The 24,866-nt window shown below is 38.1% G+C and overlaps 1 protein-coding gene across 1 annotated transcript in view; it reads right to left on the bottom strand.

The window, feature by feature from the left end:
• The window catches only part of LOC101884336 (polyprenol dehydrogenase-like), a 68,167-nt gene that overhangs the window by 25,077 nt on the left and 18,224 nt on the right, over nt 1-24,866 (bottom strand). Inside the window, exons 3-4 of the mRNA XM_087268626.1 lie at nt 23,598-23,705; nt 20,122-20,173 (exon numbers count right to left, since the gene is read on the bottom strand). The gene's annotated coding sequence lies outside the window, so the exon portion shown is untranslated. The remainder of the gene's footprint in view (nt 1-20,121; nt 20,174-23,597; nt 23,706-24,866) is intronic.

Genomic DNA, 24,866 nt, shown 5'->3' with positions numbered 1-24,866 from the left:
GGCATGCTGTCCCAGGAGAGAGCCCTGAGCTCAAGAGATCCTCGAGCCCATGCAGGGCTCCCTCCTGTTGACAGAGCGAGAGGGGAGCTTGAGCTTGATTTATGTTATGTTATGCATTATGTATATCTTTGGATGGTGGGAGGTAACCGGAGAACCTGGGGGAAACCCACGCGGACTTGTGGAGAATATACAAACTCCTCACAGAAACACCCACCGGCTTGGCGGGGAGCAGGCCCGGCAGTGTTCTTGCTGTGTGGCAAACAGTTCTAACCACTGGGCCGCCGTGCCGCCCGATCAATGGTAAAGTAGGAGAATGGGGAGGAAGGGGGCTTTCTTCCAGACGAAGATAAATGTGAACTGAAGACTGTGGTTATTTATAGTAGCTTAGGAATCATTTGATTGGAAGATCATGATTGGTTAATGCGAGACCGGCTGTAATGAATCACAAGCATGTGATCCTCTCGAAAATAGTTTATACTGTACATAAACTTCACTTATTGAAACTATTTTCTACATTTACATTTAGCAGACGCTTTTATCCAAAGCAACTTACAAATAAGAAAAGGAAGCAATTTACACAACTATAAGAGCAACAATGAATAAGTATATATTTATTTTATTATATGTATTTTTGTAGTACAGTTAGCAGTAGAACCAAAGAGGCAATTGCAGATTAGGAAGGGAAGTGGAGACTAAATAGTTGAGTTTTTAGTGGTTTCTTGAAGACAGCGAGTGACTCTGCCGTTCTGATGCAGTTAGGGAGTTCATTCCACCAACTGGGCAGATTGAATGCGAGAGTTCGGGAAAGTGATTTCTTCCCTCTTTGGGATGGAACCACGAGGCGACGTTCATTCACAGAACGCAAGTTTCTGGAGGACACATACATCTGCAGAAGTGAGAGCAGATAAGAAGGAGCAAAGCCAGAAGTCGCTTTGTAAGCAAACATCAGAGCTTTGAATTTGATGCGAGCAGCAACTGGCAGCCAGTGCAAACGGATGAGCAGCGGAGTGACATGTGCTCTTTTAGGTTCATTAAAGACCACTCGTGCTGCTGCGTTCTGGAGCAGCTGAAGAGGTTTGATAGAGTTACGCCCTATTCACACGGGGCGTCAGCGTCAACGCTTCCCATTCACTTTGAATGGGTGACAACAGGCGTTGCCGAACTGCATTGTGGATCCGTCGGCACTGCTTCAGAAGTGTTCCTCGCTGCAGAAGTTGGGACCAGCTCAACTTTTCAAGCGCCGACGGAAGCGTCAGCCAATCAGATCGCTGTATGCAAATACACCAGCTCAGACAGTGGCCTATTGCTGACTGAATTTCATTGGCTGACGCTTCTATGACGATCGTTTCAGCTCCAACTTCAGACACGCCCTCTGTCAAGCGTTGACGCTGAAGCCCCGTGTGAATAGGGCGTTAGCTGAAGCCCGGCTAGTAGAGAGTTGCAATAGTCCAGTCTGGAGAGAGCAAACATGTTTTTTGCAGCAAACATGTTTCTATTTTATTGAAAATACTGTGGCTGCTGTGACAGATACATTTCCCACTTAGAGTTTTCATAATTTCACAGTTTTTGTAGTTTAGTTCAATTCAGAGCTGACTGAATTAGCTCAGTTCATAGTGAATTTAGTTCAGTTCTGAGTTTATTCTGATCTGTTCAGGGATGATTCAGATCAGTTCAGAGTTTATTGAAATCAGATCAAAGTTGAGAGCTTATTCAAATAAATTCAGAGTTGATTCAAATTACATCACAGAGGATTCAAATCAGTTCAGAGCTGATTCAGATCAGTTTAGAGTTAACTCAGAACAGAGTTAATTTCGATCTAATAAGAGATGATTCAGATCAGACCAGAATTGATTCAGATCAGAACAGAGTTGATTCAGATCAGGTCAGGGGTGTGTTTCCCAAAATCATCATTAGCCAAATAAGGTCGCAAGTTTCATCGCTACAAACACAGTTCGTTTACTTGGCATTTTCAAAATTCGTTGTTCCAACGAACATTCGCAAACTGCGTCGCAAACTTGTGCACTTGCAACTACACCACTGGAGCTTTAGTTAGAAACATTGTTCCTGGCTGTGTTCTATTCCCTCTTATCCCCCCTATGCCCTCTTCATGTAGAACATTCTAAATTTAAACTTGGAATGATTAAAATAAAGCAATAAGCTCATCTCTCTAAGCTGTAATTTGCTTTCAAAGTATTTTACAGTTCCGTTTCAGAGATCTTCATGTTTACTATTGTGCTCCCTTCGCAGTGCACTTTGAAAACATTGATGTCATTTTGAACAAAGCCTCATGACGAAAGCTATAGGTGACCTATTATTTACAAGCGGAATTTACATTAATCTTTTTAATTTATAGTGATATTTTATTTATAAATATCAATACTGTATATGACATGGACCTGCTGGTTAGAACATTTCTGCGGTGGTTTACATGTGTCAAATTTGAAAAAGTAGGCAAATTTTTTTAAAAATAAATAAATAATATCCTACTTAATAATAATAATAATAATAATAATAATAATAATAATCATCATCATCATCATCATCATCATCATCATCATTATCAATAATATTATAACTTTAATATTAAAGTATGATTTTTTTAAAATTTCCTTATGAATAATAAATATAGAATGTAATTTCTTAATAAATCGCCTCATTATTTATTTTATTATATGGTTTACATATGATATTAGAATAGGTGTTCGCTTTTGTAAGTGATTGTATGTGTTTTTGAATAGACTATGTAATGTTCTCAGTAATATTAGTAAAGGAAACACAGATCCTATATGTGCCGTTTACATATATTTCAGTTAATATGGAATGCGAGTGCAGGTTTTTACCAAAGCTAATATTGGAAAACACTCATCACTACAACGCTCTTTTCCCAAACGATGCATCGTACTATGATAGTTCAGCCGTGAGTTACGTCGCTGTTTGGGAAACGCACCCCTGTTCAGATCAGTGTTTATTTTTATATTTTGTATTAAAGATATATTTTGTGTAAAGTGTTGATAGAGAGAAGTATAGTCTGTTGTATTTGACAAGACACTTTGGATTGTGTCTCAATGAGAGTGGATTGAGGGCTCTTCAGAAACGCCTGCAGTAAGTTAGTGTGTGTGTGTGTGTGTGTGTGTGTGTGTGTGTGTGTGTGTGTGTGTGTGTGTGTGTGTGTGTGTTGGTTGAGTTGATGTGATGAACACAGACAGACCTGACGGCAAACTACACACACCCTACACTGCTGACATTAAAGGACTACATGATCTTTCTGCAACTGTTGCACTGCATACTACAGAGAGATAAAAATCCTGTCTTCAACTGTACATCATTTTGCCTCCGTTCTCAGTTTTGCACCACAAATTATTGTCTGCATTCACTGTTTTATTGAACAGCTGTCTCCATTAAAATAAAGTTTGGTCATCGAACATCTTTATAAATAGAAATAAAATGCATTTAAATTCAACCCAGTTATTGCAAAAATAAAGAAATCACTAAACTTTATCTTATTTCTGTTGCTTTTGAGCTTTCTTGTTTATTAAACAATTTATTTAATATTTTCCCTAAGATATTCATTTTGATGTACTGATTTTTGAACTGGCGACGCAGTGGCATAGTAGGTAGTGCTGTCGCCTCACAGCAAGAAGGTCTCTGGTTTGAGCCTCGGCTGGGTCAGTTGGTGTTTCTGTGTGGAGTTTGCATGTTCTCCCCGTGTTGGCGTGGGTTTCCTCCGGGTGCTCCGGGTTCCCCCGCAGTCCAAACACATGCGCTATAGTGGAATTAGCTAGGCTAAAATTCACCGTAGTGTATGAGTGTGTGAATGAGTGTGTGTGAATGTTTCCCAGAGATGGGTTACAGCTGGAAGGCCATCCGCTGCATAAAACATGTGCTGGATAAGTTGGCGGTTCATTCCGCTGTGGCGACCCCAGAATAATAAAGGGACTAAGCCGAAAATAAAATAAATGAATGATTTAATGTTTTTTTGTTAGATGTGTTGATCAGTTTTGTTCTTGGTACTGACTAATCTGATGTATCTGCACACATATATTACTGTAAAGCATCCTGGAGGAGATATCACTGTAAAAGGGAGATCTGAGAGGGGTACACTTATATATGCTGAGCACTTCATGCAGAAATAAAGGTTGCAGCATGCGCTTCTGATTCTGATAGTTTAAGCTTCATCCGTCTGACCTCAGGACAAAAGTGAATAATCAAACCATTAGCAGAGGCAAAGTGCTGCTTATTTATTTCACACTGCCTTGCATTACCATCATTATTATTATTCTGGGCATGACTGAGATGTTTGGCTGGACCTGAAGGGCGTCTGGCTGTGTGTTTAAGTGCCCTTCGTAGAGGACAATGACGGCAGCATGTTTTGTTTAAAGGGATAGTTCACCCAAAACTGATAATTGACTCAATATTTACTTTTCCTCAAGTAGCTTTAAACATTTACGAGTTTATTTCTTCTGTTGAACACAAAAGAAGCTATTTTGAGGAATGCTGAAAACCTGTAAGTCACACAGTTGCTGCAGATTTGTCGGCTGCACATCCATGATGCCAATCTCCCGTTCCACCACATCCCAAAGCTGCTCTATTGGATTGAGCTCTGGTGACTGTGGAGGTCATTTGAGTACAGTGAACTCATCGTCATGTTCAAGAAACCAGTCTGAGATGATTGAGCTTTATGACATGCTGCGTTATCCTGCTGGAAGTAGCCATCAGAAGATGGAGACACTGTGCTCATAAAGGGATGGACATGGTCAGCAGCAATACTCAGGTAGGCTGTGGCGTTGATGCTCAATTGGTACTAATGAACCCAAAGAAAATCTCCCCCACACCATTACACCACCACCACCAGCCTGAACCGCTGATACAAGGCAGGATGATCCATGCTTTCATGCTGTTGAGGCCAAATTGTGAGCCGAGCATCCGAATGTGTCAGCAGAAATGGAGACTCATCAGAGCAGCAACATTTCTCCAATCTTCTATTGTCCAGTTTTGGTGAGTCTGTGTGAATTGTAGCCTCAGTTTCCTGTTCTTAGCTGACAGGAGCGGCACCCGGTGTGCTCTTCTGCTGCTGTAGCCCATCCGCCTCAAGGTTGGACGTGTTGTGTGTTCAGAGATGCTCTTCTGCAGAGCTCGGTTGTAACGAGTGCTTATTTGAGTTATGCCTCATTCACACTGTCACTCTAGGTGGCGAATTGCTGCAAACAGCTCTGCGAAGGCCTACAGCACAGAAAACACAACCGGCCTCTGGGTGAGCTGAGAGAGGATCAAGTGAGCTCTACGTGTCGCTCAAGAAACTCGCTCTTCATTTGCATAAAGTTGAAGGATTCTCAACCTTGTTGTGTTGCTTGACACGCCCACCTGGTCACCAACGGTCACGGTCGCTTGCATAGATTGAGTTTGACAGAAGTCACTCTGCATTAAAATGAGTGGTTGCTTGTTGATTTGCCGCTGTAAGTCACTCGTAGTGTGCATGAGGCTTCATTGCTGTCTTTCTATCATCTGGAACCAGTCTGGCCATTCTCCTCTTACCTCTGGCCTCATCAACAAGGCATTTGCGCCCACAGAAATGCCGCTCACTGGATATTTCCTCTTTGTCGGAGCATTCTCTGTAAACCCTAGAGATGGTTGTGCGTGAAAATCCCAGTAGATCAGCAGTTTCTGAAATACTCAGAGCAGCCCGTCTGGCAGCAACAACCATGCCACGTTCAAAGTCTCTTAAATCCCCTTTCTTCCCCATTGTGATGCTCGCTTTGAACTGCAGCAGATCCTCTTGACCATGTCTACATGCCGAAATGAAGTGAGCTGCTGCCATGTGATTGGCTGATTACAAATTTGCGTTAACAAGCAGTTGGACAGGTGTACCTAATAAAGTGGCCGTTGCGTTTATATATCACAATACAGTACATTTTCAGTAAATTCAATTAATTAAAAGTTTAAAAATATTGATAACATTGAAGTTGTTTTTTAACATGTAAACTATATACTCATAATCACAAGTGTGATAATATACTGCAAAAGATAATTTTCTTATTTTCTATATAAGCCAAAAATATTGTCCTTGTTTTTAAATAGAGTCCAAATTAAGCAAGTTTTTTCTTAAAGCAAGCAAAAAAGCCATGAAACAAATTGTCCATACTATATATATATATATATATATATATATATATATATATATATATATATATATATATATATAGTTACTATATATATATATATATATATATATATATATATATATATATATATATATATATATATATATATATATATAGCTCCACCCACAGGAGCCCATCTCATTAGCATAAACAGCAGCCCTGAGTGAGAAGCAGCTGACTGTCCATTAGCCATTAGAGTGTTTGAGCTGCTGAAGATGATGTCAGCATAGAATCAGAGGATTATAGATGTGGAGTTTTAGATCAACAGCGATAGGAGCGACATAGACTGACAGAAGCATCAAGCACACACTCACACGCACAGCACTGACAACACACACACTGCTGTTTCACATCAGTAGCTCCGCCCTCTTCTGAAAAGAGCACAATCTCATTTGCATTTAAAGCGACAGTCACCAAAACACCACAATAAGGATCAAAGCCTGAAAGGGTCAGTTTCAGAGAGCTGGAGAACATTATCTGTGTGCTGTTCTCAGGTCAAACTTCACTACACCCTCTAGAGACAGCAGAGACGCATTTACAGCCTGTAAAAAGGCCATAATAGGTCACCTTTGTGCACCCTTCACAGAAGACAATGACGACAGCACGAATAAATACGGCTTTCAAAATTGAGGAAATGCTTTGTCCGGAGCGCAGGAGGCATGTGGCGAAATATCCGACTTCACAAGTGTTTCCATTTATCACTGAAGTCCAGCTCAGCGTGGAGGAATCATGGGCTCGGCCCGTGGGGGTTTTCCTCTGCCGTTTCAGACATTTCTCAGATTGAAGCTCAATCCCGAAGCGCTCCGAGGAAAACCTGCTTCACATTACTGCACAGGAAAACACGCTCGTCTTTCTAATCTTTCATCAGAGAAAGTAATATCTTTTCATTTTGGGCTGTCATCATCATCCATTCCTGACTCTTGTAGGACAGCATGAAGAAGCTTCAGACGGGTTTACAATAAAGCAAGTACCGCAAACAAAGCTGCTCTTCCTCAAGAGTGTTTGTGTTGTTTCTAGTCCAAATATCTAAACATTCTTAAACCAAGAAGCATTTTCTAGACAAGTAAAGCTATTGTTTTGATTTCAGAAATTTGGAGTTATTTAAGATTTAGGATTTGAAGAATCAAAGAACCCCTAATATGCATTATAAAAGGTCATATTTTGGTTTTTGATTCTGGAATACAGCTCAGTGATGGTTGTTGATAGTTTAGAGCACAGATGTCAAACTCAGTTCCTAAAGGGCCGCAGCTCTGCACAGTTTAGTTCCAACCCTAATTAAACACACCTGATCAAACTAATTGAGTCCTTCAGGCTTGTTTGAGACCTACAGGTAAGTGTGTTGGAGCAGGGTTGGAACTAAACTGTGCAGGGCTTCGGCCCTCCAGGAATTGAGTTTGACACCCCTGGTTTAAAGTTATACAGCGGGTATTATAGAGTCCAAATCAGCAGAGCATTTAAGAATTGTGCATATTTGTGTGCGTGCATCTCTAAGTAAGTACCCGAAATCACTGTAATATGTATCTATATGGAGTTTCACATAATCAGACTCATTAGGGCTGTAGCATGCCAATGCATAGATTTAATTCGGCTATACGGTTGTATTATTGTTAATATGTTCGTCAGTTGAGATGTTTGGCACAGATGTTGTGTATTTAATGCAAATAAACCTTGATTGAAACATAATCAGACCGTGATAGTGCAACTAGCACATGCGCACTGAGTTGTTCATGATTAACCTGGATGCACGAGCGCAGCAGCTGTGTTCACGTGAAGAACCCCCCCCTACCCACACACACGCACACACACACACACACACACACACGCACACGCACACGCACACACACATTACAGCCAGTTTAGTTGATCAGTTCCCCTATAGCGCATGTGTTTGGACTGTGGGGGAAACCAGAGCACCCGGAGGAAACCCACGCCAACACAAGGATAACATGCAAACTCCACACAGAAACGCCAACTGACCCAGCTGAGGCTCGAACCAGAGACCTTCTTGTTGTGAGGCAAGAGTGCCACCCACTAAGCCACAGCATCGCCTTCTCACAAGAACATGTATTAACTAGTTTTAATTGAAATGTTTTGCTCACACACGGGCATCTGTAGCTCCGCCCTCTTCTGAAAAGAGCACAATCTCATTTGCATTTAAAGCGACAGTCACCAAAACACCACAATAAGGATCAAAGCCTGAAAGGGTCAGTTTCAAAGAGCTGGAGAACATTATGTGTGTTATATCCTGAGTTCAAACTCAAACACACACACACACACACACACACACACACACACTAGAGACAGCAGAGACGCAGTTTACATCTTGTAACAATCAGCACAATAGGTCCCCTCAAATTCCACACACTAATCTAACAGAGATGTATTTTAATTGTGGGAAATGGAAGTGAACTCTTGTAAATCTCTTCAGGTCACGTGCGTTGGGTGGAGATTATTATTCTGCAGTTTCAGATAAGAGCTCGCAGCTGCAGATCTGCTTTTTGCAGCCCCCTCGCGCAGATTTACCGTGTTTTACAGCATTTTACAGCACTGCAGGCCGTGATGAATCATTCACAGTGACTCATGCTCTGAAATTACTGCAGAATCTTTGAAGAATCCCATGCAGACGACAGTCGAGCACTTACTAGTGTCCCAGTGCCTTACATAGAAACTAGTGCCTTCTGAGTGGATTACTCATCAAAGTTAATCAGCTACACTAAAATTTGCATTACCCTTGTGTGCTGTTGGGTCATTTTCATCCACTCTGGGCTGATTTTGAGTCTTTATTTGACCTCAGCTTTCTCTGTGTTTCAGCAAATGGAATTAGTTTTGGAGAGAAATCATATTTTGAGTCATATTTTGGGTAAATTCTTGGAAACTGTCAAAAGCTCAACACACTCTGGGCAGACTGACTCCCCTGTTGGTAATGTTTGTGCCCTATTGACTTCCATTATCATGCCTGTAGCCAGGGGGGGTTCAGGTGCTTCGGACGAACCACCTCCTCGGCCAAAAGGTCCAGAATTTGTCCTTTTAGTTATTTTATGTAATTTAATATTATAATATATATATTATATAAATAATATAATATATTTATATTCAATATATATTGTAATAAAGTGTCATTTTAAATAACTCTGGCCCGTAATTCGAACCCAATAGAGCCTCAAAGCCACAATTATGTGACGCAAGTCACGTGATATAACCCACTGAGCGGTCACATTTGAATCTTTGATGCGACATCCATGGATAGCTACTGAGTTACGCTGTTGGTCGAAAAGAGCAAGGAGACAGAAAAGGCAGGCAGCGGCGTCATTATAGCAAAATATTTAACATGTTCATAAAGAATGCCAAACAGGTAAGTGACTTCCTAATAGATGAAAATCTGCCCCTGAGGTTCTAGGCTAACTGGCTGGATTAGCCTGGACGCCCTGTATATTTATTGACTTGTCCAGTACATGACCTCCCTTTCCCTAGTTCTGACATTTTTTAAATAACTGCCAGATGAAGGCTTTAATGGCAAGCGGACTCCTCTGCCGTCAGATGTCACTTTACAGCAAAAGGCGCTAATCCCGTCACGTCTGTGTTTTTGAGGCTGTTTGCTCACTTATTCTGATCGGATATAAACCTGATCGCTCAAACCACTTCAGAGGGTGATTTGGGATGCATTTCAGATGAAGCTGGATAGGTATTATCAGTTTTTGGACAAAATTAATATAAGCTAAATAAATTATTAAATCTGACCTGCGTCTGAAACACCTGTAGGTGCGCATTTACAGCCAAAATTCTATTAAAACATGTTTACTAAAGCATAAAACATGTTTTAACTTTTCAGACCTGTAGCCAGGGGGGTTCGGGTGGTTCAGAAGACCCATCCCTCACTGACAAAGGTCCAGCATTTGTCCCAAATGAGCTTATTGGTCCTATTTTCACCCTATTTTGACTGCTATGCCATCATAAATAATGAAAATAATCCATCAAAAAAGGCTTTTTTTTTACCAAAGAGGCTAGAAAAAAATCTGAAGAATTAATTATTATTGTTATTATTATAATGTTTTAATTTTTTTTTTTTAACTGGCCAAACTGTGACTGAGGACAGTTGAATGTGCTTGGCCAGTTTGTTTTTTGTCTAATAAATGATATATATTTTTTACTTTAAAACTTTAACAGCTTGCTATTTTTTCCTAATGACATATGATGTAATAAATTTGTATTTTAAAAATGAGTCTTGTTTGAATTTTTTTACTGCAATTTTTAGGAAACATTTTTAGTACATCAAAAAGTGTGGTTATGATGACATATGACTGGCTAATCCAGCAAAAAAGTCACTAAAATGCAGAAACTGAGGCATATAACTGCAAAAAGAACCACTTATTGAGAAAAAAAAGAACCACCCCTTACACCAGGCTGGCTACGGGCCTGATTATAATCACATTTATTGATTGCGAAGCCAGAATGAAAAAAAATTATTCAGAGATAATTCCTTGGATTTACTCAATTTTTTTATGTTAAGTGGTTGTAAACAATTTTTTTGTGTTCAATTTAAACAAACAAATTAAGTTGAAGAATATTAAACTTAATTTATTTGTTTAAATTCAACACAAATAAATTGTTTGCAACAGCTCTGCATGCAACACTTTTTTCAGTGCATGGCAGCAGATAATCATGCATTCTGATGGTTTCCCTGTTAAAAATAGGAAGATTTGTCATTTTTACTGTTGACCTGAGTAAAGTGATTAGTTTAAGTAAAGTCTCTGGTGCATATGGAGAGATGTTTTTACAGGTGGTTTGTAAAGCCCACTCACCTGTGTGAGGCACACTCAGAAATGCACAATTTAAACGACATGACACACGTGTAGTCAGAAATAGACAACTTTCCTTTGTTCTTATTAGTGTGTTTACACACATCTATAATTCATGCACATTTTGGAAGAGAGCATAATAAAATGCTTAATGGAACTCCAAAAAGCACATTCATTCATTCATTTTTCTTCAGCTGAGTCCCTTTATTCATCAGGGTTCGCCACAGTGGAATAAACCGCCAACTATTTCAGTATATGTTTTACGCAGTGGATGCCTTTCCAGCTGCAACCCAGCATTGGGAAACACCCATACACTCTCATTCTCACACACACACTCATACACTACGGCGAGTTTAGTTGATCAATTCCCCTATAGCGCATGTGTTTGGACTGTGGGGGAAACTGGAACACTCAGAGGTAACGCACGCCAAGACGAAAGAACATGCAAACTCCACACAGAAACACCAACTGACTCAGCCGGGACTCAAACCAGTGACCTTCTTGCTGTGAGGACACAGTGCTAACCACTGAGCCACCGTGGCACCCAAGATGCACATGAATTTTTAAAATAAAATATGCAGACAACTGAGGTAAACTACATACCATAGAAAAAATTAGCATAAACTACGATGGAAGCACATTTACTGAATAATATCACACACACTCTCATGCTTTCACTAGCATATGTGCACACACACACACACACACACAGTTGTATAAAGTTTGGCTGCAGGCTCTGGAGCTCATAGAAACAGATCTTGTCTAAACAAGTTCATCAGCAGCTATAATGACTAACAAAAGCTGCACTGTCAAAATGGTCTATCATCAAAAAAGATATTAATTATAATATTAATAATAATAATAATAACAATAATAATATTAATAATAATAATGATGATGATAACATTAATAATAACAATAATAATAATAATAATAATAACAACAATAATAATAATAATAATTATTATTATTATAATTATAATATTAATAATAATTGTATATATATACATATATATATATATATATATATATATATATATATATATATATATATATATATATATATAACACACTTATGTTGCCATATATGAGTTATTGTGCTGAAATTTGGGGGTATACATATAAATCTAATTTATGATCCGTATGTACAATGCAGAAAAAAGTAATCAGACTGATGGAAGGTATGGGGTATTTGGAGCATACAAATCCTTCATTTTTAAAATTAAAGATACGTAAATTCAATGATTTGGTTAAATTTAAAACAGCACAGTTTATGTTTAAAGCCAGGAATAAATTACATCCAAAATGTTTACAAAAGTTTTTTGAAGAAAGACAAGGAGGAAATAACCTGAGAGAAGAAGTAAATTTTAGGAGGTTGAAAACAAGAACAATTTTATAAAGTGTGTGTATGTCTGTCTGTGGTGTGAAATTATGGAAAAGTTTAGATTAGACTCTCAAACAATGTCAGCATAATAATCAGTTTAAAAAGTTGCATAAATATATATTATTAAAGGAATATAATGATGAGGGTGATTGAAAAAGGGTAAAATAAGAAAGATATGAGGAAACTTTATTTAATGGCTATACTATGTTTTTTTTTTTTTTTTTGGGGGGGGGGGTCTGTGTTACAAAATGTGGATTTAAACATATTGTATGTCAAAGATGCCAAAAGGATAAAATATGTCTCATGTAAAAAAAGAGATGAGTAAAAGAAGAAATAAGTTTAAGTAATAGACGAATGAAGTATGTGGTAATGGGGTGGGAAAATAATACGCTTGTCCTTCATCTCACTCCATTTTTGACCATGTTGAAATGTATTTTTTGTTCATGATATTTTAAGTATGATATTTTTGATCGAAAACAAATAAATCAAATCAAATTATAATGATTGTTAATAATATTCCTCGCTCCTGTCGCCACTGGCTTGCTTGTTTGGAGCTTGTAGAGCTGTGCATGGATGGATTTGCTCTTCAGTGTTTGGACTCTCAGCAGTGAATATTAAAGCACACTGAACTGAACTTCAACTCTGAACACTGGACTGACACTGTTTCAGTTGACTAGAACTTCTATGTTAAGCTGCTTTGACACAGTCTACATTGTATAATTGCTAGAGGAATAAAGATGAATTGAATTGAATCATTAATATCATGAAAATAATAATTTTTAATGCTAATTATTATGTAAAACCCGGTGATTATAGTAATAACTTACAATGTAACTAATAACTTATTAACTTTATTATTACTATTATTATTATTATTATCATTATTATTATTATTATTACAACTACTACTGCTGCCACTGATGCTGATGATGATAATAATAATGAAGTTTATAGAATCTGTCCAGGATTTTAAGCATAATGATGATCCATTTGTTTAATAAATGATGGCACTCAGTGTAAATGCAGAAGTGTCAGACCTCTGATGTGAAACACCAGCCAAAGGTGCCTGTTTGTACAATAATTTACCATTTTGTCAGTCAGATGACAGATTGCATTGATGGGTTTATCAGAAAGGCTTCAGTGATATCTTTATAACGCAGTGTAATGATTATATCTTCCTCATTCTGCATCCAGCTGCTCGTCTGCTTTAGTAAATGCCGCAGGGGCTCATGGGAAAACACCTGCATCTCTTTGACTGATTTATGCCAGACTGAAGCCTGCATCTTTTAAGGCTTGAATACAGAAGAATTGCCAAGCAACCTGAAACCCGCAGCAGTGCATCTGCATGCAGAGGAAGAGCTGAGATTCAGACAAACCAGCTCTGTTGAACTCAGCGGGAAACTCAGCACAGAACACGCTCAACATGCACAAAACACAACACACACCTCTGATATACTGAGCTGAAATGGAGAGGGAAAACAAAAATCATGCAAAAAATCAGGCACAAAACACAAACAAGTGCAAAAAACATGCACAACAAATGTACAAAAACATGCACATAAAACAAACATGCGCAAAAAAATTAACAAAAAAAACATGAGCAAAAAAAACATGAACAAAAAACAAGCATAAACAAAAAACATGAACAAAAAACAAACATAAGGCAAGGCAAGGCAAGGCAAGTTTATTTATATAGCACATTTCATACACAGTGGCAATTCAAAGTGCTTTACATAAACAGGAATAAAAAAGACAAGTTTAGGAAAATAAAATGCAGACAATAAAAATTATTAAAAACAGATAAAAACAAATTAAAATGAGTTAGAATAGGTTATAAAAGAATGAAAAAGAAAACGAAAAACATAATAGTGCGATCTGTCGGACGCAGCACAGTGCTCATTCAGTAAAGGCACAGCTAAACAGATGTGTTTTCAGTCTTGATTTGAATGTGCCTAATGTTGGAGCACATCTGATCATTTCTGGAAGCTGATTCCAGCAGCAAGGGGCGTAGTGGCTGAAGGCAGATTCACCCTGCTTAGACTGAACTCTTGGAACTTCTAGTTTATATGATCCTAAAGATCTGAGTGATCTGTTAGGTTTGTATTCAGTGAGCATATCTGTAATGTATTGAGGTCCTTGGCCATTTAGTGATTTATAGACCAGTAATAATACTTTAAAATCTATTCTGAATGTAACTGGCAGCCAGTGTAGAGACCTGAGGACAGGTGTGATGTGCTCTGATTTCCTGCTTCTGGTCAGAATTCTGGCTGCAGCATTCTGGATGAGCTGCAAGTGTCTGACTGTCTTTTTGGGAAGGCCAGTGAGGAGTCCATTACAGTAATCCACCCTGCTACTGATAAAAGCATGAACAAGTTTCTCTAAATCTTCACTAGAAACAAAGCATCTGATTCTTGCTATGTTTTTGAGATGATAGTATGCTGATTTACTGACTGCTTTGACATGACTGTTGAAACTCAGATCTGACTCAAGAGTCACACCAAGATTCTTGACCTTATTTTTTGTCGTTTGACCTTTAGAGCCTAGGTACGCATTCACCTTGAGAACGTCATCTCTGTTCCCAAATGCAATGACTTCAGTTTTCTCTTTGTTTAACTGAAGAAAGTTTTGGCACATCCAATTTTTAATTTCATCAATACATTGGCAGAGGGTGTCAATGGGGCTGTAGTCATTAGGCAGTAAGGCTAGGTAGATCTGAGTGTCATCAGCATAGCTGTGGTAGGAGATTTGATTCTTTCTCATTATTTGGCTCAGAGGGAGCATGTAAAGGTTGAACAGGAGAGGTGCCAGAATCGAGCCTTGTGGGACTCCACATGTCATGGGTGTCCACCTCGACCTATGATCACCTATACTGACATAGTAACCTCTCCCTTCAAGGTAAGATCTGAACCATTTGAGGACAGTCCCAGACAGCCCAACCCAGTTTTCCAGCCTATCCAGAAGTATGCTGTGATCGACAGTGTCAAATGCAGCACTGAGATCGAGCAATACCAGCACTGTTATTTTACCTGAATCTGTGTTTAGACGTATATCATTGATTATCTTTATAAGAGCGCTCTCTGTACTGTGATGTGCTCTGAAACCAGATTGGAAATTATCTAAACACCCCTTGAAGTTTAAGAACTTGTTAACCTGGTTGAAAACAACTTTTTCAATGATTTTGCCAATGAAAGGGAGATTTGAGATTGGCCTGTAATTGCTCAATAGGGTGTTATCCAGGTTGCTCTTCTTCAAGAGGGGTTTAACAACTGCAGTTTTAAGTGAGTTTGGAAAAATCCCTGAGAGAAGTGAAGCATTTACCACTTTTAGAAGATCCATTTCTAAACAGGTAAACACCGTTTTGAAGAATGATGTGGGGAGCGTGTCAAGACTGCAGGTTGATGTTTTTATAATTTGCACCATCTCTTCTAAGATTTTACCGTTAATTGCCATGAAATCAGACATAATGTCTGACTTCTCAAGTTGTGGTTGAGTTTGTTTGATATTGACACAACTTGGCTGATTGGATGAGCTGATTGCCTTTCTGATATTATTGATCTTATCAGTAAAGAAATTAGCAAATTCATTACATTTGCTTACAGAGAGTAGCTCACTGGGAATCCGACTGGGGGGGTTTGTGAGCCTCTCTACTGTTGCAAAGAGTGTGCGAGCATTATTTACATTGTTGTTTATAAGGTTTGAAAAGAAAGTCTGTCTAGCAGTTTTTAGTTCCACATTAAAAGCCTGAAGACTGTCTTTATAGATATTATAATGGACTACTAGTTTCGTCTTTCTCCACATACGCTCAGCTTTCCTGCATTGTCTTTTCTTCATTTGGACTGCTCTTGAGTTTCTCCAAGGGACTCTCTCTTTGCCAGTTCTCTTCCTAACTTTAACAGGAGCGATGTCATTTATTACATTTTCAATTTTAGAATTAAACAAATCAAGGAGAGAATCAACAGAGTCTGCAGATATACTTGGTGCCAGCGATATGGCCTTCATAAACTGCTCACTAGTGTTCTCATTTATGCATCTCTTTCTGACAGAGACAGATCTGTCTTTAATAGCTGGAGTGATCAATATATCAAAGAAAATACAGAAATGATCAGATAGTGCCACATCCTTAACAACAGTCGATGAAATGTGTAAACCCTTAGTTATAAGTAGATCAAGAGTGTGTCCACGATTGTGTGTGGGTCCTTGAACATGCTGAGTCAGATCAAAAGTGTTAAAAACAGTCATCAGTTCTTTTACAGCATTGATTTCTGGATTATCAATGTGAATATTAAAATCCCCAGCAATACTAAAATAATCATATTCAGATGTTACTATTGATAACAGCTCTGTAAAATCATCAATAAAAGCTGGAGAATATTTTGGAGGTCTGTAGATAATGATTAGTAAGATGCGTGGAGACCCTTTTAGTGCTATACTCAGATATTCAAAAGACAAATAGTCACCAAATGACACTTGTTTACATTCATAGACATCTTTAAACAGGGCAGCGATGCCTCCACCTCTCCTATTAGCTCTGCAAACACTCAAAAAGTCAAAGTTTAAAGGAGCTGCTTCATTCAGAACTGCTGCGCTACAACTGTCATCTAGCCAAGTTTCATTTAAAAGCATAAAATCAAGGCAATTTGTGTTGATAAAATCATTGACTAAAAGTGATTTATTATTGAGTGATCTGATGTTTAGAAGTGCTAACTTAACAGTTTTAGTCGTTTTCACTACAGAAGTCTCAGATATACATTTAATAGACACCAGATTTGAATGATTTGCTATACGGTCTGAAAGAGTCTTTGGTTTTCTGTCACGTAATAAGACACATATCTGCGTAGAGAAAGCTACAGACACACTGGGTTCCTGCTTGTTCTGTAAACATCTGATAAAGACACTGTTACCTAAGCAGGCCCCCGAGACACATCAATGGCAGTTTTTAAGTTCACCAGCTAAAGATGAGGTGTTTTTTGGGACCTGGCGCTGTCGCAAAGACCTGAGGCCTTTCCTAGGTGTAGGGCGAGGTGGGCTTAGAGATGGGCGTGTGGCTTGCTGACTTTTGGTTGCTAACTGGGGGCTAGCAGCAATGGAGTGTGAGAGTTTAGTTCCAGCACACACCAGTTCCTCCATCTTTTTTGAAAAATCCAAGAGAGGCGAGCAAGATGACAATGAGAACGTGTCCGGTGACAGAGGCTGTGGGTCTGGGGTTTCTGGCTGCTGAGATATGTTTACCTGGCTGTTTTCCTGGGGATCATCAATGAGTGCTGAGACTTGATGCTGTTCTGATGCATCACAGTCTGCCTGTGTTGAGCTCAGTGTGCAGGGCGCAGACGGCAGTTTGTCCGTTATCGGCGGTTGTTGTGGCTGCGTGGTGTTATCTCTGTCCTTGTAGGATGCGTCAGCCACAAGTCCACTCAGGAGCTGATTTGAAGTCCTGTGGTCATCCGGACATTTGCTAGGTGTGTGTGTGTCATTCAGTTCAGTGGCATACACAGCTGATGGATGATGGAGGGAGAAGAGGATGTTGTTTTTCAGCACTTTTGCACCAAGCTTGTTTGGATGAAGGCCGTCTGATGTAAACAGCTGTCTTTGGTTCCAGAAGAGATTGAAGTTGTCGATGAAATTCAGTCTTTTCATGTTACATGTTTTCTGCAGCCATGCATTTAGACCAAGGAGCCTTGAAAACATATTTGTCCCTCTTGCAGGGAGTGGTCCACTGATGAACGGCTGAATTTTCAATCTTTCAACTGTTTCCAAAAGCTTACAGAAATCTCTCTTGAGCAGTTCTGACTGCTCCTTCCGAATATCATTCTTCCCCACATGGATGATAATCCGTTTTGCAGTCTCATGTTTCCTTAATATGTTCTCAAGTTCTTTATTTATATCAGAAACTGTAGCATGAGGAAAGCAGTATGTCATGGTATCTCTGCTCCTAAAATTTTTGATTATTGAGTCTCCAACAATCAATGTTCTTATCTCTGTTACGATCGGAGCAGAATGCCGCTGTCTAGTCGGCCTTGAGCCTCTGTTCAGAGCAAAGTTAATTGCTGAGTCATGCGATCTCTGTCTAACTGCATTTGGGGAATCTTCACCCATATTACTCAAAACTTCATATCTGTTCTGAAGCTGTATTTGAGTCCGAGCTGTATTTGGGGTAGAGAACGCTAATGCAGCAGCGTATGACCTTCGTGATCTGACCCCACGAGTACCCTTTGGTTTCGCACCTTGTTTATGCCATAGTTCACGCTGATTTTCAACAGTTTCAATCTGTTTTTCTGTTCTCAAAACAGTAGCTGGAGTAGATTTATAGGGCTTACCGGCTGAATGCTGTGAGGCTCCACGATGAACCGGTCCTGTGTAATTCGGCAGTTCTGGTTGGATCGCAAGTAACTTTGTTTCAAGAACTGCAATCTTTTGTAAAAGTTTGTGGCAGTTGGTGCAGCAGTGAGATTCCAAATCAATATGATCCAGAGCCATTTTCACAGCCGTGTTTTCCCGTCTCAGGAATGAAAGCAGCTGGTAGCGGGAGGATTGTTTAGACGATAATTCCTCTAAATAAAAGTAAAGTTGTACTCCAGAAAGTTTGTAGATTCGATGTTGATCTTCAAGCTGTTTCGTTTGAGCACTGTGCTGATAGGCTCAAGTTAAAATTAGATTATAAAATAAAAAAGCAGGAGTGCAAGGAGCGGAGCAGTAGGCAAAGACGTCCGAACAGTAGCAAAGCAGGAAGCAAAAAAAGCTTTTAAGCTTTTTTGTGCATACACAAAAACATGCACAAAAAACAAACATGCACAAAAACATGCGCAAAAAACATGCGCAAAAAACAAACATGCACAAAAACATGACCAAAAAACAAGTCTGAGCAAAAAAACATGCACAAAAACAAACATGCACAAAAAACAAACAAGCACAAAACACATGCACTAAAAACAAACATGCATTAAAAACAACACAAAAAATAAATATGTACAATAAACATGCACCAAAAACAAACAAGCACAAAAAACATGCACAAAATACATGCACTAAAAACAAACATGCATAAAACACATGCACTAAAAACAACACAAAAAATATGTACAAAAAACATGCACAAAAACTTGCATAAAAAAGCAAACAACCACAAAAAACATGCATAAAACACACGTACTAAACAACAAACATGCACAAAAAATTACACAAAAAAATCATTTGTAAAAAAACATGCACAAAACATACAGAAAACACAACATAAACCTAAACTAAACCAATATGAAGACGAACATGAGCAGAAGAACATGCACAAAAACATGCACAAAAAACAAACATGCACCAAAAACATGCACAATTTACACATAAATATAGATGTTTTAAAATCCTCCATTATGTTTTTTTTTAGAAGAGAACTAAAATCCTTTCAGACATGTCTTTGCAAAATGCAAACTACACATGACTCAAAATGGTTTCATTTATTTATAATATATATTTTGTTGCAGGTTTGTTTTGTTTTATATTGGTCTATTTATGTTTTCTCATAGCTGACTTTTGCTACTTTGAATATTGTTTTGTTTTGTTTTGTTTTGTTTTGTTTTGTTTTGTTTTGTTTTGTTTTGTTTTGTTTTGTTTTGTTTTGTTTTGGACCGAATGTGGCATTATTGTGCTGAGCCTTCCACAGTTGATGCATAATTTGTAAAGTTTAATGTCGTTTTTTTTTCTTCAGATTTTGTATTTCCAATAAAATAAAGGACTTCCCGTTCGCATGTTTCTGTGGTGTGTGTTGAGGGTCAGACAGAAGCGCTTCACTCACCTTCAGCTTCTAGATTCTCCTCGCAGAGTTTCTTCAGTGCAGACAAAACCTCCTGTTCAAACACACAATCAGAAGATCATCATTATAGAATACAGCACTACAGCACTACAGCTCACTATAGAGAGCAGCTCACTGATCCATATACACTCTATAAATGCTGGACTCATTTAACCCAACCATGGCTAAAACATGGACAAACCCAAGTGTTGCGTTTAAAGGTGTCATTTCAATGTAATTAAAAATAAACTAACAGGTTATATTTGACCATATATTACCCAACATTGAGTTAAAACACTTCAGCAGTGTTTTAAGTTTGAATTTTTTGGTCAAGTTTAGAAGTTCAATAAAACAAATACTGGATTGTTTTAAACCAACATTGGGTCAAATATGGACAAACCCAACATCGGGTTAAAAAGTGTAATATAAGTTTTACTGAAAAAAATGAACTGTTGGTTTTCCCATATCTGACCCGATGTTGGGTTACAACAACCCAGCATTTATTTAGAGTGTAGCAAAGTGCTTGAACTGATCTGTTTGGGGATTCCAAAGTTGCTATGGTAACACAACAACTATAGTACATGATCTGTTTGGTAATTGTAGTTGCTATGGTAACACAACAACTATAGTAACTGATCTGTTTGGATGATTCTACAGTTGCTATGGTAACACGACAACTATAGTACATGATCTGTTTGGTAATTGTAGTTGCTATGGTAACACAACTATAGTAACTGATCTGTTTTGTGATTCTACAGTTGCTATGGTAACACAACAACTATAGTAACTGATCTGTTTGGATGATTCTACAGTTGCTATGGTAACACGACAACTATAGTACATGATCTGTTTGGTAATTGTAGTTGCTATGGTAACACAACAACTATAGTAACTGATCTGTTTTGTGATTCTACAGTTGCTATGGTAACACAACAACTATAGTACATGATCTGTTTGGTGATTGTAGTTGCTATGGTAACACAACAACGATAGTAAATGATCTGTTTGGTGATTCTACAGTTGCTATGGTAACACAACAACTATAGCAAATGATCTGTTTGGTGTTCTACAGTTGCTATGGTAACACAACAACTATAGTATATAATCTGTTTGGTGATTCTAAAGTTGCTATGGTAACTATTAATAAAGAGGAGAAGCTAGTGATGAAGAGGAGGGACTTCTGATGAAGAGAAGGAGCTGATGAAGCAGAGGAGCTACTGATGAAGGGTAGGAACTTCTGGTGAAGGGGAGGAGCTACTGATGGAGGGGAGGAGCTAGCGATGAAGAGGAGGAGCTGTTAATGAAGAGGAGAAGCTAGTGATGAAAAGGAGGGGTTTCTGATGAAGAAAAGGAGCTGATGATGAAGGGAAAAGACTTCTGGTGAAGGGGAGGAGCTATTTATGGAGGGGAGGAGCTAGGGATGAAGAGAAGGAGCTATTGATGAAGAGGAGAAGCTAGTGATGAAGAGAAGGGGCTTCTGATGAAGAAAAGGAGCTGATGAAGCAGAGGAGCTACTGATAAGGGGAGGGACTTCTGGTGAAGGGGAGGAGCTATTTGGTGGAGGGGAGGAGCTAGTGATGAAGAGGAGGAGCTATTAATGAAGAGGAGAAGCTACTGATGAAGAGGAGGGGCTTCTGATGAAGAGAATGTTATTAATATTATCTTTAGAGAGATTTAAAAAAAAATTTAATCCAATGTACTTAATCACTGAAATACTTTTATTTTATAATACTTTTTAGTTTTAGTTTAAATACTAATAGTTTATTTTTTATTTTTATTTTTCATATTTTATTTACTTATTTTTACTCATTTACATTTAGTCATATAGCAGACGCTTGTGTCTAAAATGGCTTACAGTTAAGAAGGCATTCAGAGGTTCAACAAGAAGAGGCAAAACACAACAAGTGCTGATTATACTGCTATTACTGCTAGAGGAGTTTTTTTATTTTGTTTTCTTGCAAACTAATATGTCATTATTATTTTCATTTAGATTTTGCAGTAAATCAAGATTTATTACTAACTAAAACCTGTAAAAACTAAACTAAATAAAAAGCATTCGCATAAATACCTGCGCTCTCGTCTGTATTTTACATCAAACGCTGCTCGTCCAGTCATAACTGCGTCAGTGTGTTTCATATAATCCTGCACATATTGATACGGTGACCACAATACAGAGAGTTCTGTTAATGAGAGGAGTTGGTAATTAAGAGCGCAGCCCAGAGGCAGATTATATTCTCATTTGCAGGTAATATTTCTGCCGTTTGGGAATTAAATGAATAACCTAATTATCTGCTCCTATTAGCAGAAGCAGAACGGCTCAGAAAAGAGCTTCACCAATGCCACGTAGCAGAGATATTTCATTATTAGTCAATAATAATTACAGTTTCACTTATAATGTATAAAAATATACTTTAAAAGAAATAATACTTATTCAGCTTTATATTAAAAATAATATTAATAAATAATAAAAAAAACAATTCAAGATATATAAAAAATTAGGGAAATATATATATATATACTGCCGGTCAAATGATTGGGGTCATCATGTGACACTGAAGACTGGAGTAATAAAGCTGAAAATTCATCATTAAAAATACTGGAATAAATGATTAATACTGGAGAAATGATCACTGGAATAAATGACTGGAATAAATGATTATACTTTTGAACACTTATTTTACAGTACCATAACATTTCACAATTCTACAATGTGTACTGTATATTTGATTAAATAAATGCACATTTGGTGAGCAGAAGAAGCTTAAATTTAAAATATGAATAAAAATAATAAATACAAAAAAAAGTTATAAAAAAGATTATAGAATATATATATATATATAAATAAAAAAATAAATAAATAATAAAAAACTAATTTTTATACAGTGAGTGTAGATATAAAAATTAAACAACAATAGATTTTTTATGTAATTTAAAAACCTGTAAAAGCATATAAATATGTTAATAATTTACTTAATAGTGAATAATAATATTAATTTCAGCATTAATAAATAATAATTCATTCATTCATCATTTAAAATTAATTAATTTAATTAAACCATTTTAAATAATGCTCATGCTGCATTATAGACTCTCAGAAATACATGTGCTGTCACTGGGGTGGTTTTCAAAATTTGTACTTGAAGGGTACATATTTGTACCTCAAAAATATGTATTAGTACCTAAAAATATTAAAAGGAACACTTTTGAACTTTTTAGGTAATAATATGTACCCTTGATATGTACCCTTGGTATTATTGTGGACCCTTTAGGTACAAATTTGTACCTTTTGAAAAGGTCCCACCCAAGTGACAGCACGCATTCTTGGAATGCCTTTGCTCATAAATCACAGCCAGAGACGCCGTGAGCTCATTTGAGGAATCTAATATCATTTTCTGAGGTTTGTGACTTCTGCAGAGCAATGAAGTTGATTTTATTATGATGATAAATGAGTAAACACTTAATATATATTTATACTTTACCAGTTATGACCTGAATTCCCAGATTGGTCAGCTGCTTGACCGTCTCTTGACTCAGCTCTTTGGCACCGTCTGTCACTATGGCAACCCTGCCATTCAGCTCGAGCAAAACTGTCAAGAAAACAAATACACAGACAAATCAATTTAGATCCATTAGATTAGATTACAGATATAGCAGTATTCGTCACACAAGTGGGGAAGTTTCTAATATATCAGAAAGAAATACAACAGTAAAATAGAAGCACATTTCAAATTATATATATATATATATATATATATATATATATATATATATATATATATATATATATATATATATATAAATATATATATATGAGAAAAAAAATCAAAGGGGGGCTAATAATTCTGACTTCAACTGTATATATATCAACTTCAACTGTTTATAAATACAGAGGCGCACAGAACACACACACATACACGCACGCACGCACAGCAGCTGAAATCTCTTTAGTAACCCTGTTCCCTGCCTCCCTGTAAATGAAGATCAGCTGCTTGAGTCCAACATCTACATCAGCAGGAGGATGAAGATCAAACCATTTTAGCAAGACAATGACCCAAAACACAGCCGAGGAGACTCTCAGATGCTTTCAGAGAAAGGAAATCAAGCTGTAGAATGGCCCAGCCAATCACCTGAACCGAATCCAATAGAGAAAACAGAATAAAGCTCAGATTTGCTAGACGAGACCCACAGAAGCATCAGGATTTAGAAACTCTGTTGAAGTCTATGAGAAAGGTGCTGAACACAGTCATGTTTGTTCCTGGGAATAATATCTCTAAAGGAGCTGCTGACATGAAACTGAAGTAGACTTACAAATACAAACATACAAATAAAGCTAAACAGAAAATGTGTTGTGTGTGCAGGGCCGGAGCAAGCTGAACTGCCGCTCTAGGCAGAGGACGATCATGCCGCCCTCAACCCCAATGTAAAAACGAAAGTGACCGGTTATAAAAATGAAGTGAGGTGTCGCGGACCTCTTTTCCAGCGCACTCTGTGCGGATATAACTGAGGACGCACGGGTGCTGAGGGAGGGAGGTGTCACGGACACTGCGCTCTCTATTCTGCCGCCCTATGTGCGGATATAACTGAGGACGCGCGGGTGCTGATAGAGGTGTCGCTGACGCCGCCCTCTTTATTCTGCCGTCTATGCGCGAAAATATCTGAGGACGCGGGTGGTGAGGGAGGTGTCGCGGACAAAACTGAGGACGCGGGTGGTGAGGGAGGTATCGCGGACATAACTGAGGACGCGGGTG

Source organism: Danio rerio, chromosome 9 (assembly GCF_052040795.2).
Source record: "Danio rerio strain M-AB ecotype USA chromosome 9, GRCz13ab, whole genome shotgun sequence".
NCBI lineage: Eukaryota > Metazoa > Chordata > Actinopteri > Cypriniformes > Danionidae > Danio > Danio rerio.
This window is presented reverse-complemented; position numbering and strand designations above follow the sequence as displayed.